This window comes from Gopherus evgoodei, chromosome 11, assembly GCF_007399415.2.
Source record: "Gopherus evgoodei ecotype Sinaloan lineage chromosome 11, rGopEvg1_v1.p, whole genome shotgun sequence".
NCBI classification, from domain to species: domain Eukaryota; kingdom Metazoa; phylum Chordata; order Testudines; family Testudinidae; genus Gopherus; species Gopherus evgoodei.
In genome coordinates this window covers 20,450,568-20,465,643 of record NC_044332.1, presented here as the reverse complement: position 1 = coordinate 20,465,643, position 15,076 = coordinate 20,450,568, and the positions used below count along the sequence as shown (strand labels likewise).

The following is a 15,076-nucleotide window of genomic DNA, read 5'->3' as shown; positions in this document are numbered from 1 at the left end:
TTCATCGTGAATTGCCAGAAGAGTTCCCTGATTTCATGTCACAAATTTCTCTTTAGGAGAACTCTTGACCCAACCTCACTCTTGTTTCACTTCTTGAAGAAAAAGTTGTGGAAATAAGCTTCTTCAGACAGCTGAGAAGCCAGTTGTAAGTAAATAGGGATTATAGTAGCACAAGTAGACTTATGGTCCCTTTGCACCATACACCATCTTCACAACTTCATCCAATGGGAAAATTAAAAGTTGCTCCTGCAAGTGACACACCCAGGTTTGAGAGATCAATTTGGTCACTTTCCCTCTGCTTGCTCAGTAATATTCCTATAATTTAAATTATTACACTGCTTTTGAAGATTAATACATACACTTCTCTGGAAGTTGTTTTCTGCTACTTATCAGTAATTAGATGGAGGGAGCAGTAGGTACCCACTCAAAGGTATAAAATAACAAGTAAGGGAGCTTACTCTCCCTTGATTTTTTTGAGGCCTTATAACTTCCTTTTTTCTAGTTCAGTAAAAGCTTTGTTATCCAGCATGCTGTGGGAATGAGAGTGCTGGTTAATTAAAAATTCCAGTTAGCTGAGATATACTTACCAATGGATTACCAATGTTCAAAGAATTAACATACAATAAAATGAATAAAGTATAAAATAGTATACAGGTACTCACCAATCTAGTAGTAATACTGCACTGCAGAGTGGTTGATTTCTTAAAGCACTTATGTGTATATGGGTAAAACTTTCTATACAGTAGGTTGTTTTATGACACTACATATCACTGTGGGCAGCGTATGGTGTACACCCAGATCACTAAAAAAAAATTCAACGCTAAAACTATACTGATCATAATTTAATCTTTCTTTGATGATTCAGAAGGCACTTCAGGATCTTGCAGTGCCTCTGGTCATCATTATTAACATCAATTATCACTGTAGATGTAGAAGGCGTAGGAGATTTGGCTGAATCTGTAATGACCCTATGACATACCCTGAAAGCTGCTTTTTTTTAAATAAATCCCTGATATCAGCTTTCTTGCTTGTCTTCTGCCTCTTTTGCATAGAAGTAGAGTGCAGAGAGTGCCGTTTCATAACCACTTGGGCAGTATAGTAGTCCTGGTTACTAGATTGAAGATTTGTATTAGGAGACATCAGAAAAGCCAGTCAATTTCCAGTTGATTAAGTGCCAGATATCACACCTTTTACTATAGTTAAACTGCTTCAGTTACATTTGAGTAGAATGAAGAGGTTTATTGTGTCAGTTATAATTGATTGGGAACTTATGTCTTTTGTTCCAGTATAATTGTTTTTATCTACTTGTGCTGGCCATGTGGCTTAAATGTTGGCTTGCTAAACCTACTACTGAAGACTTGATGCCAGTGTGTACTTAGTCTCTTGTGTGTGTTGCACAAAATAAGTTTTTATTAAGCTATAATGTCCTAAAAAATGAAAATTAAAAAAAAAAGTGTTTTTAATAAGGTTCAGGAAATAAGCACTTAATCTTAGCTTAAAAGTCTGAAACTAAAGTTTCAGTAGCACTTTTTGTTGTAACGTGCAAGTATAGGGTGACCATATTTCCCTATGCTGAATGGTAAAATTAAATGAATTCAACAACAATCAATCAGAACTATGCAGTACAAACGTTCAAATTAACATCAAGTTGACTAAGACCCTGTTAAAAAGAGATACTAAGTAGTTGCATTATTTTAATTTACCTTCTTGTCTTTAGGGCTCACATAGAGAGAGGTGACACATAGACACTCCTGTACACCTCTCTCTCAAAAGAGGGGCATGACAGACTGACCCGACTCTCACTGACTGGTACTCTCTGCCCTCCATGCCTGACTGGGCCTCTAGGATGGACCTGCCTCTCCTGATACCTGGTACCCCGTGTTTCTGAGGCAACATATTGGGGTGGAGTGCCATGCAGGGTCATATGCCTCTCCTCCCCAGATTTCTGTCAGAGTTCACGCCAGAATGTGGTCAGCAGCAGACGTTTGGCACTGTGTGGGAGGGAAGGGACAGGAGCTGCTTCCAGTGGCAAGGGGGAGGGGAAGGAATGACCTTCCCAGTGTCTTTGCAGCACCCATCTGCCCCCTCCCCTCCCCTGTGGCTGGAAGCAGCTCGTCCCTTCCTGCCCGCACAGTGTTAAAAGGCAGCTAAGACCTCCAGTCTGCTGCTGGTCATCAACATAACCTAGCTGCCGCCTGTCCCCTGGTTAAAGCATGGGCAGGAAGGGGTTAAGCTCTAAGGATGTGTTGTGCAACTGGGCCCAGGGAACCTGACTGTAGGGGCTTCAGTGATCCCAGACAGAGAAGTGGCTCAGCACAGAAGAGTGCCTAGAGGACCTGATGGAGCAGCCCCACACTTCCTGGGGCAGGACTCGGGGTTGGGGGGCAAAAGAGCTAAGCCCCTGCCTGGGGTGCTGCTGTTCAGCCTGCAGGGTTGGGGTGCAAACAGGCTGGAAATCGCTTCCCATCCCTTCCCTGCCACCCTAGAGCTTAGCTGAGGGGCAGAGAGGCTGTGCTGTGCGGGGCTTTGGCACATGCAGGGCTTGGCTTCTCCTAGCCAGTGCTCTGGGCTGGAGTGTCTTGGGCTTTCTCAGGGTGCCAGCCCAGCCAGAGATGGGGGGCAAAGGAAGGAGCCTGTTGGCCAGGCTGTTAGTGAACTGTGCGCTCCGACCAGGGTCTGGTTCTCTGCACAGCACTGGGAGCAGAATGCGCCCTGGTGGGGGTGGGGAATATGGAGGTGCAGTGGGGCTGGGTGGAGGAGGGGGAAAAGCATGGAGAGGACAGTGAGAGGGGGAGCTCGTGGGCAGCAGAGGTGACGTTTAACCGGCTGCTGCCTGCCTACAAACACCAACCACTGCAGCTGACAGCGCGCAGCCAGTGCCATCCGGAAATGGGATGAGAGGTGGGGCCCGAGAGCTGATATGCAGCAAGGACTGCGCTGATGGACCAGCAGGAGGAGCGGCCGGCCCTGCGTGCTGTGTCTTTGACCCCCCCCAACCCAAGCCTTGCGCACCCACCCCCATTTTCTGACATTGGACCCCCCCGCCCACCACTGGTGGGCAGGCGTCTGGTAAGCAGGATCTGGCCAGCAGCAGGAACTCCCAGTACTGATGGGGAGGAGACAGAAAATAGGAGACAATTTGCCCATTTTTATGAAAAAGTTGGGACGCTTGCAGGGCTTAAAAATGGGACGGCTGGTCATCCTGTGCAAGTAACTTAGATTCCAAGAACGAATTAAGGTATTTATAATGGAACATTAAGTTATGCCTGTGTAAAAAGTGAGTTTTCCAATTCTTGCAGTTGTGTCAGCAGCTAGAAACTGTGATACCTGTCTTTGTGATGCATTGGCTGGCAGATGTCCTAGTTTAGGGGACCCCATTATTGGGGGGGCGGGAGGGGAGGAAATGGAAGAAAATACTTCAGTGTAAAGTAAATGTACTGAATTTCATTTTTATGAAAGAGGAATGTTGCCCTTTAAATTCTGACTGATTGTATACACACATAATTTGCCAGTAGTCTTTATAATAAAAAATGACCAATTTAGAGTAGAAAGAGAAACTGAATGTGCTTGAAAAATATTAATGAAAATCACAAATTAGTACTTTCAAGATAAAAGTTGTCAGGATCCTAACTACAAGGCAATGTATTTCTGCTTAGAGAAGTTATATTTTAAAAAAAAAAAATCAGGATCTTTAAAATGTGTGGTCTGAATTTTCCTGAGGCTTTTTGAAGGCAGAAGCAGTAACTTTTTTTGTGTCAAAATACAAGCATTTTATTAGTAATTAATAATTCTCCCCTTCAAATACAGTAGAACCTCAGAGTTACGAGTACCTCAGGAATGGAAATTGTTTGTAACTCTGAACAAAACATGACGGTTCTTTAAAAAATTTACTACTGAACGTTGACTTAATGCAGCTTTGAAACTTTACTATGCAGAAGAAAAATGCTGCTTTAATCATCTTAATTTAAATGACACAAGCATAGAAACAGTTTCCTGACATTAGCTTCCTTACCTTTTAAATCCCCCCCCTCCTTTTCTTTTAGTAGTTTAACAAGGTACTGTACTGTATTTGCTTCCCTTCCCCTCCCCCGACTGCCATCTGATTGCACACTTCCGCTTCAAACATGGTGTGTGAGGTCTGGTCATTTTGTAACTTTGGTGTTTGTAACTCTGAGGTTCTACTATAGTTAAACTATTGCATATTTCAGTAGTGTTCCTCGGTGCTTTCTGCAAACTTGGTCCCATGTGTGAGTATGTTTGAGGCTTTGTACACTGGGGTGCTGTAGGACTGAATTCTGTGGCAGCAACCCCAGATTTCACAGCAGTGCTAATTTATTCTGTTGCTGTGAAATATCCTCATTCCCATCCCATCCTCATTCCCACACAGATACCCACAGCTGTGGTTTATGGTTGAAAATACACATTGATAGATGTAAAACTTGTTTTCTACTGCCATTTATTTTCGTGGATTTTTAAGGCTGGAAGGGACCTTTGCGATCATCTGGTCTGACTTCCTGTATAATGTAGACCATAGAATTTCCCCAAATTCCTATTTGAACTAGAGCATATATTTTTAGAAAAACATCTCATCTTGATTTAAAAGTTAACTAGTGATAGAGAATCTGATTCACCCTTTGGGAAGTATTTCTTATGGTTAATTATTGTCACTATAAAAAAAAAATTGCACCGTAGTTTGAATCTGAATTTGTGTAGCTTCAACTTCCAGCCATTGCACCGTAGTTTGAATCTGAATTTGTGTAGCTTCAACTTCCAGCCATTGGAATTTGTTATACCTTTTGTCTTCTAGATTAAAGAGCCCTCTACTGTTTAACTTTTGTTCCATATAGGTGTTTAGTGACTAAATTCACCACTTTATCTTCTCTTTGTTAAGCTAAATAGATTGAGGCCCATGGTAAGGCATGTTTTCCAATCCTTCTATCATTCTTGTGACTCTTTTCTGAACCCTCTCCAATTTATCAACATCCTCCTTGAATTGTAGTCTTCAGATCTGGACACAGTAGTCCAGTAGACATTGCCAAATACAGAGGTAATATAATATATCTCTAGACTGACTCAATATTCCCATCTATATGTTTGGGAATCATGTTAGTTCTTTTTTTGCCACAGCATCGCACAGAGAGCTTGTGTTCAGCTGACTTTCTACGTAAGTCCTTTTCAGAGTAACTGCTGTCCAGGATAGAGTACCCCATCATGTAAGTAAGGCCTACATTCTTTGTTCTTAGATTTATAATTTTATGTATATTGTTTGCTTGTACCCAGCCTAGCAAGTGATCCAGATTGTTCTGTATCAGTGACCTGCCCTCTGTATTTACCATTCACCCAGTCTTGGTGTTATCTGCAAATTTTATCAATAACGATTTTGTTTTCCTCCAGGTTATTGATGATGTTAAATAGCGTAGGGCCAAGAAACAGTCCTTGCAGGATGCCAATAGAAACACACCACCTCAGTGATTCTCTGTTTACAATTAAATTTTGAGACCTATTGGTTGTTAGCTAGTTTTTAATCCATTTAATGTGTGCCATGTTGATGTTTGTATCATTCTAGTTTTCTTGATCAAAATATCATGCAATATATAGTCAAATACATTACAAAAACCTGTATTACATCAATGCTATTATCTTTATAAACCAATCTTGTAATTGCATCAAAAAATCAAATTTGTTTGACAGGCTCTATTTTCAATAAAACCGCATTGTTTGGCATTCACTGTTCTTGTCCTCCTTTAATTCTTTGTTAATAAAGTCCCATATCAGTCATTCCATTTTTTTGCCTCTGGTCAGTGCCAGGCTGACAGGCCTATAATTACTTGGGTCATCCTGTTTATTCCTTTAAATACTGGCACAACATTAACTTATTCTGGTCCTCTGGAGCTTCCCCAGTGTTCCAAGACCTATTGAAAATCAGTAGTAGTAGTAGTAGTACAGATTGCTCCTCAGTCGGCTCTTTTAAAACTCTCAGATGCAAGTTATTGAGACCCACTGATTTATTTTTTTTAAATGTCTAACTTTCATAGCTGCTCTTTTAACATCCTCCTGATTCATTACTGGGTGGAAAGTATTTCATTATGATAAGAATATATCTGGCATTTTCCCCAAATACAGAAGAGAAATATTTGTTAAGCACTTTTGCCTTTTCTGCATTGTTATTGGTCAATTTACAAGATGGAAATGGTAGATTTGTCAGTACCATTGTTAGGATTCCTTTTGTTCACTATATACTGAAAAACAAAAACCATATAGTTTTCTTTGTGTCCTTTTGCTTCCCTTATTAATTTTCTACAATTCTTAGTTTCTAATTTATATTCACTACTATCAACTTCCCTGTTCCATTTTTTTAGATAGCTGTTCCCACCTTCCCTCTAAGTTAGGTGGTGGTTTTAACAAATATTATCTCTTAGGTGTGGGGTTGTGGACTTTTGGGCATCTAGTAAAACATTCTTAAACAATTCCCAGTTATTTGTGTTTTTCTGTTGGAATTATTTCTGTCCACTGATTTGGCTCAGAATCTTCACCTTTGTGAAATTCGTTCTTTCTAAAGCACCAGTCATGTCACTCATTTGGGCTTTATTTTGTTTGCACACGAGAAATGAATGCAAGTAAGGCAACACTAATTATTTAGCTTTGTGATTGGTTCCTCTTTATCTGCCAAGACAAGGTCTAGTATAGAATTCCCTTGTGTTGGATACAACACTCTTTGAGTTAAGAATCTGCCACCAATATAATTTTTAGAAATCACGAGGATGTTATGGTTCTGAGACCTCCAGCCTATGTCACTCCACTGAAGTGCTCTGTGATAACACAGCTTTTTTTCCGTACACATTATAGATAAGTGCTTAAGGAGCTGTTCACTTTGTCTTCAAGGGTGGCTGTTGTTTATGCTCTCCAGACTACTGAGCTGTGTCTAGAGGTATGTGTACACTGCAATAAAAGACCTGCAGCCCCAAGTCGCAGAGCCTAGGTCAGCTGACTTGGGCTGTGGGGCTAAAAATAGCAGTGTAGATGTTTTGGGCTCAGGCTAGAGCCTTGGCTCTCAGACCCTGTGAGGGAAGGGGTGGGTCTCAAGAACCTGCATTCTAGCCTGAGCCCAAATGTCTACTCTACAATTTTATAGCCCTGTGAGCCTGATTCAGCTGACCTGGGCCAGTATTGGCAGTGATGTGGGTCTTCTTTTTCAGTGTAAACATATCCCAAATTACTTAGCTTGGAACCACCTCCTGCCTGTGTACCCAGGGACCTTGGGAGCCTGTATCTGACTTCAGACAATTCTCCCTGATCTCCATGCATTCTAGCTTGGTAGTCTATACTTTCGTCTCCACTACTTTTTTGCTCTAAGCAGGATTCAGTGTTTTGCTCTCCAAGTGCTGATGCTTGGAATAGCTAGGATTTTTCATTGTAATTAAATTAACTTCCCTTTGTGGGGAAAGTTGCAGGACAAGAGGCAACTGGAAGCAAACCCAGCATGATAGAGATTGGAAAAAAAAGGTTGAGAGTAGCTGGCTTCAGCGTAATACTGGATTCCTTGCCATCTTGAAAAATGCCAAATTATGTAGTCACAGGATTAGTCCTTAGGGCACTGACAGATTGAATAGGACAAGAAACACTGTGGGTATGCATGCACTATGTGCCCCTGGAGCCAGAGAGTTTTGAAAGCAGTGTCTGTTGGTCCGCATTTGCACACTAGCTCCCCTTGTATCTCCGACCAAGAAGATAAAAGGCAGGGCAGACTGACCACTTCTCCAGTTCCCTATCACAGCCATACGGTTTGTGTTGGAACCTCCAGTGTCCAAAGCTTCCGCTTTATTCCTTTTTCTGTGAACATATGTGTAGACATCTGTAAATAGCATTTAGAGTTTTATCGATAGTTTTTAGAGTTAGCTGTCCACACCTGACCCCATCCCCAGGCATCTTTTGGGGGTTGTGTACCACTTTTTTTTTTCAACAACTGAAGTGCAATAACAACGGACATATGGATATTGAACATCATCCATTCCGGCTATACAATAGCATACTTTCCTACACACTTCAAAACTTCCTTTCTCAGCCCTTTCGGGCGCCACTCTCACAAGAAGATTCTCAAACAAGTAGTAGAGTCCCTCTTACAGTGGGGCCCAATAGGGTGAGTTCCTCTTCAGTGGAAGGGGAGGGGTTTTTACTCAACTTAATTTCCAATACCAGAAAAAATGGCCAATTGCAAAACCAAAAATTGGTCTCCCATCTCAACTGTTTTGTTTGCAAAGTCAAGTTTCACATGGTCACATTGACATCTGTAATCCATCCTAGAGAAAGACATGGTTTACAGCTCTTGACGTGAAGGATGCCTACTTTCACGTGGATGTTCATCCCGCTCACAGATTCTTTCTCAGATTCATGCTGGACTCTGATCTCTTTCAATACAAAGGGCTCCCTATTGGCATTGCTACTGCCCGTAGGGTCTTTACCAAGGTGTTCTCTGTAGTAGCAGCCTATATCAGATGCTGTGGTTTCATGGTCTACCCCTAACTTGATGATTGGCTCCTTGTTGCCAAGTCATACCAAGAAGTTTATGCATCAATTTTGAAAATGCTGCAACTTCTCTTTGGGGGTCAGCGTAAGCACCAAAAAGTTCATCCTCACTCCTATGCAGACTAGTTTAAATTCAGTTACAGAAAGGGCTTACCTGCAAAGGGAGAGGTTTCATACTATGAATGATCTTATAGACCAGATCATAAGCAATCCTTGAGTACCTATCAAGATTTCTCACTCTCCTAGGTCATATGGCTTCGTGCATTTATGTCACATGGTATGCCTGGCTCCACCTTCAGTGCTTACAAGTGTGGCTTCAAACTGTGTACTCACCAAACCAGCAGTCCATGAACACCATAGTGACTGTTCCCGCCAAAGTGATGTGATATCCCTGCCGGGTATGTGTGAGTGTTCTCTTCTATGCCTCCTCACTGGACAGCATGGCCATTACAGATGCTTCATGGCAAATCAGGGCAGAAAAGACCCAGGCCGTAGACATTTGTCTTGGATGTTCTACCATGCTGCCTCCCACAAGGGAATTCTCTCTCTTAAGGGAAGAAGCCCAGCACTCCAAATCAGAGACGTATAGATAGTTAAAATATATTGAGGGGGGGCAAAAGCAGAGGATAGGCTTTCAGTTAAGAGCATACTGAGTATTGTAAACTATTCTTATGACAACCACAGATGCCCAAGGCAACATATGACTATATCTTTCCTCTGTGGGAAAGTGTAAAATGGGATAGGTTTTTCCTGGCACACCTAAGACTTCTAAAGAATTGGGTCGTAATTTCTTCTTGCTGCTGTGGGTCACCATGTCCTAAAGTGCAGAATATTGTTCCCAGCTTCTTCTGCAGGTTGCCAGGCCCTCGCCACCCCCTCCACCTCTTTCCCCTTGCAGATTGCTTTTGAATGAGGAGAGGGATAGCAGCCCAGATGTAGAAGAATAGGCAGGCTATTAGAGGCCTTTTGGTCCCCAATTTTTGTCATCCCTTCCTTCCCCAAGTCACTGTTTTGTAAGACTCAAAAGTTCCTCAGTGTACACCAGTCAAAATTTATTCTGGCATCACCAACAAAGATAAATATGCCAATTTACTTGGTGGTCAGGGACTTGTCACTTCTAACTGGGAGGTTTTGTTGTGTTTTTTAAAACCTTAGAGAATGACCCTTTCGCTATACAGGCTGTTCAAAGGTAGCCAAGCCTGGACAGGCATCATCTCGGCCCTCTCCTTCGGATGTGACCACTCTCAGAGCCAACAGCAAGAAACCAAAATGAACTTGTCATCTGAATATAAGCGTTCCCTGCATGCTGTCACAAGCAATACTAATGTGGGTAGGGAGCATTGCAACGTATGGTTCCTCTCAGACTTAGACTTTTTTTAAAGTGCTCTTTTTTTTGAGGAAGAGGGGGAGTCAGGGCATGCATACAGTCATCCTAGCTCTCCCATGATTGGGAGCACGTTCTTACAGAGGAAACAAGGCATTTACTCTTTATTGTTTCTAGTCCAATTAAAGTTGGCTACAGAACAGTTGTAGAACAGCTTGTATCTCAACAGATCTATGAAGGGAAAAAAAACCTCAAGACAGCTTTTCAAATGTATATTAGCTGCCATCAACATACAGGGCTTCATGATACACAAGTATATTTGAAAGATACTTCTCTCCATCTCCCAATTCGACAGTTTCACAGATGGCTTCCTATACTTTGCTCTTAGAGCACAATTGTACCAGTACAGGTACTTGCCCTGAGGTTTAGCAACAGCACTGCAAGCATGTATGAAAGTGTTAATAGTAGCTCTAAGATAGAAGGGGCGGGGCCATGTCTATCCCATGTTGGGCAACCTCTTTAGCCAAGTCTTATACAGTGTCAGGGTCATAGATTGCACCTTTGAGTTAAGGAGCTGCAGAGCCACAGTTTTGTGAAAAATAGGGAATGTCAGTTAACACTATCTCAGTGGATTCCCCATCTTTGAGTGGAGGTGGATACCATCCTCCCCAATCCAGTGTCTAATAGCAGGTACAATTACAGTGCTCAGCTCCTGTGAATCTTTCCAAGACATCTTGTGGAGTGGAGAACAGAGTCTCTTAATTTCAGGATATACACTGTCAAATTCCCAAGTTTTGAAGACCCCCCAGTGGTAAGTCATGATGACACAGTGGGGTCTCCTGTCATTGCCAGTTTTTGTTTTTTTTTAAATTGAGTTAGTGCCTTCAAGTTGTTACAACACAACTGGGTTTCACTGCCGCTCATCTAGTATCTTTAGTGTATTTTGGTGCTGTGCTAACACGTACCTTGTATAATCCACAAACCAATGATTTGTGTTGATATATCCAGTTAGGGATGATGTCAAATATTTCATTAACTCTCCAACACAAATAGAGAAGCAGAGGTACTTAATATTGCCGATACACTGTTTAAATAAATCCTTTCCACAGACAGTTCACTCCCATGAGATCAATTTGGTCTCAGGAATTCCTTTCTCTCTCCTACTGGGGCACTTACATTCAGCCTTGTAATGACCACTGATATACATACACCGCTACCCCAATGTAACACTGTCCTCGGGAGCCAAAAAATCTTACTGCGTTATAGGTGAAACCTCGTTATATCGAACTTGCTTTGATCAGCTGGAGGGTGCAGCCCCCCCCGCACCCCCCGAGCGCTGCTTTACCGTGTTATATCAGGTCGGGTTATATCGGGGTAGAGGTGTATTTAAAGTTGTTAAAGTATAAGCTGAAGCAGAAAAGATAATCCAGGTAAGTAAGTTAGTCACAGTCACTGGGTAAGTTTTTATATGTTCAGATAGAACAGACATAACAATAGGGAAATCAGCTTGGTGTAAAACTGAACAGGTACTCAGTTCACTGCTACTTTCAGTGGTTTTTAGCTTTTGAAGTGGATGCAGTTCCTCTCAACAATCTTGAAATAGATCTGAGCTGGAATCTTGATAAAATGGTTGAGTCCTTGCTTAACAGGCTACCTAGCCTGAGCCAGAAACTCAACTGTACCCATCCCCTCTTCCCTCCCCCCCCCCCCAAAAGTCAGAAAACTCAATGAAGCTAATTTAATTTTTGTCTATAACTTCATTATCAGGTTCCATGCCACAAAGAGTTCAGGGTAATGCATGTTTGTTTTTAAAAACTTCTTTAAAATTGGTATTAAAACAAAATCTGGTTTCTTTGGGATTTGTAAAACTTGCATTTGTAAAGTGTGCATTTTGGGCATGCTCCTACCAGAGGACAGAATTTTGGACTATTAGAAACAAAAGAACCAAATGGTCCTCACCTAAATGTTTCTTCTACACTACACAATTGGTGAAAGATATTGACATCCAAAATAAAGGACCATATATGTATTTTTTTTCTCATGGTGTCCATTACATTCAAGAGAACCAGAATCAAAGATTTTCCTTTTGTACCTTTATTTTTTTCATTCAAACAACTTTGGTTTGGCGTATACTAAGATCATCAATCTTCAAACTGTTTTTTTTATGTTTACAACAATAATTATATTTTTCTTTAAATGTTCCCTCTATTTCCCCATCCACTGTTGTGAATTTGAAGTTTCAGGTTTGCTTTAACTTCATTGTGTGATGTCCCTATAGGGAGGAAACCTTCTCTCTTGTGTTTTTTCTCCCCTCCTCTTCCCCCCAGGAGATAGCTTGAATTAGATCCCCTATGGGAGTCATTGTTCATTCTTTATGAAAGAATACATGAAATACCCATCATTTGCAGTGATGGGTCTAAATTCTAGAACTTTTAAAGTACTTTCACTTAAAAATGAGTTTAGGAATCTAAAGTTTGTTACTCTAGCTTTGTTCTGTTAAGTTACAGTTGTGTTAGGCTCCTTGCCTGCCTCAAAATATGTATGTACACGTAATGAAAGAGAGTACTTGCTTTTCCTATAGGCCTACACAACATCCTGTGTGCTCTGTTGATTTTTTTTTTTCTTATCTTATTTGAAAGTTAGTTGCAGGAACACTTTGTTGGAAAATAGATTTAGTTGTGGGAGGTGGAAGGGTTGATAATTAGGATAATTAAAACAGATCTAATACTGTTCTGTTAGTTGGAACAGCTCTATTGTTTTTCATCAGCACGGCTGTTGTAATTGTTGTCTTGATGGAAGTGGATCTCTTGTTATGTAGGTCACATCAAGGGAAACTAGCAGATGAGCACTTGGTGCAAGTAATATAGCTTGAGAAACTGTAGAGGAAAATACTACAATGAGAACACCTTGAATAGTTGACTGAAATGGAAATTTGCATTTTGAAACAAGCAGAGGGGTTAAATGGTAGACTTGCCTGATTGTAGTAAGGCAGGATTTAATAATTTGGTGAGTATCAGTCTATTTGTAAGAGTAGGTGTCTGAGTGATTATTAAAACTGTATTTCAATGTCAACTCCATTCCATCCCATCTAACTAACAATTTAATAAAATTCAACATTATGGTATATTTGGGGGCAATAGAAGTCTAGGGAAATATTCACACTAACTGTTTTTAGGATCTGATATGCATCTCTAATAAAATTTAGACAACTGCTTAGCTTGGATTTAAATAACTAACAAAATAATTCTTTCAATTATCATTTAGTGTATTATAGTGTTTGGAGGTGGGGTGGGTTTATCAGCGGTGGTTTCCAGTGCTTTCTTGTGAAGCAGTTAGTTATTTTGCTAGTAAAGTAACTGACCAAACTTGGATTGCTGATTTTTAGCTCTCTTTGGCTTTCTCCTCTTATAGAGGACCTTACTGAAGAGGAAGAAAAGCTTTGAAAAATATTTTGATCTTTATTTAGATATGAATGTGAGAGCCATTTTTCTGATTAAAAATATGACATTTCTTATATCACTTCAGAAGCAAGTGTAACCTCTCTAATTGAGTTGTACATGAATGTGTATTCTAGTCCACTGTTGACCAAAGATGATGCTTTTTTTACCTTGTGCTATAATGTTAAATGTAACTAGCCAGTTTGATAGTAGGGAGAGCCAGGTTGAATGAACAACTATTACATGTTTTCTTTGAGAATCACCTAATGCAGAGGTTCTGAACCAGGGGTCTGGGGCCCACTTGGGGCGCAGGGGAACAGATTTCAGAGGGTCCACCAAGCAGGGCCAGCAATAGACTTGCTGGAGTTCAGGGCAGAAAGCTGATGCCCTACTACATTGAGCTGAAGGCAGGGGCCCTGAGCCCTGCCACTTGGGGCTGAAGCCAAAGCCTGAGTAATGTAGCTTCTCTGGGGCCACTGTGGCATGGGGCCCCAGGCATTTCCCTGCTTGCTATCTTGTAACACCACCCCTGGCTTTTATATGCAGAAAACCAGTTATTGGGACACAGGTGGGCCATGGAGTTTTTATTGTATGTTGGACGGGAGGAAGCGAGGAGGGGCTCAGAAAGAAAAAGTTTGAGAACCCCTGACTTAATGTAGGCTTGAATGCAGAAAGTGATTTAGATTGGCCCTCTCAGCAGTGATGATCCTGTGCAGGATGGTAATGTGAGGAGTGTTGGGGCCAGATATGCCAGCAATTTAATTTTGATTGTATTTTTTTGGTCCACCCTGGCCCTAACGTGGAGCACAGTGACACCATGGAGACTTGTGCTGTTGGTTAAGCCTTGCTGGACACAAATCTTGTCTAAATGGTGGTTGGCATAAATGTATGCTGTTGGCAGCAATTTTGTGTGTGATCCTGAGGAGTCTGACAAGGCTGCTAATCTGACCACGTGTTAACATGCCAATTCCCTGTAGTGTGTGATGTGGAAAGTACTGGAAAGAACCTTTTTGATGATTCAGCTTCTCTTCTACAGAATACAGAACCAGCAAAATGGTAGTGTGGTGCATAGTAATACTTAGTGAATTTGTTTGATACAGAAAAATCCTCTTCAAACCCTTACATCCATGGGGTTTGCTTTTTTTTAGGGTTTTTTTGAGTTTTTAGGGTTTTTTTTCCACTTTTTTATTTTAAGGCAATTTGTCTTTGGGACATATTCAGGACAGACCTTCTCTAGGTTTTGTTGAATGTCATTAAGAATAAACCGCTGGTGGACTTGGAGGTTCCTGAACTGATCTGTGCACCATAGTTAGAAGGCTAATCACATGAAGCTAGTTTTCATTTTCGATTGCTAAATTATAGCATTTTTAGCTGGGTGGGTTTTTTTATTTTTATTTTTATTTTTATTTATTATTTTAGTGCACACACACTCCTGATATTTTCCATGCAAGCAACTGTTGCTGTAGTAACAATGGAATGTTAGCTGATTGTCTCATGGACTGCCTCTCCTCCCAACTGTAATGTTCATACTAAAATGTGGTCTACGCTACAGAAAACTTCGAGGACCCCAGCTGTCATAGCTGATAGGATATTTCTGATTTTAAACAATTGATCATACATTTTCTTGTTTACTCAACAAAATGAAGAGCTTCAGAATAGCATAGGATAATTTTGTAGCAATTTACTTAAGTCAACCTGACAGTAGTTTAGTTTTGGCACATGACTACATGTTGCTGGAAGTTATATGGATTTTTTTTTTCAAGTATTGGAAGGCTTTTTTTCAGTAATCAGC

General features: G+C 41.0%; 1 protein-coding gene across 2 annotated transcripts in view; it reads left to right on the top strand.

Annotated features, from left to right (window-relative positions):
* FAM117B (family with sequence similarity 117 member B) overlaps positions 1-15,076 on the top strand; it is a 74,903-nt gene that overhangs the window by 7,874 nt on the left and 51,953 nt on the right. The window contains exons 2-3 of one of the 2 annotated variants that reach the window (XM_030580302.1): positions 1,718-1,871; positions 5,128-5,213. The exons of the other annotated variant lie outside the window; for it this stretch is intronic. The gene's annotated coding sequence lies outside the window, so the exon portion shown is untranslated. The remainder of the gene's footprint in view (positions 1-1,717; positions 1,872-5,127; positions 5,214-15,076) is intronic. 2 annotated transcript variants of the gene reach the window in all.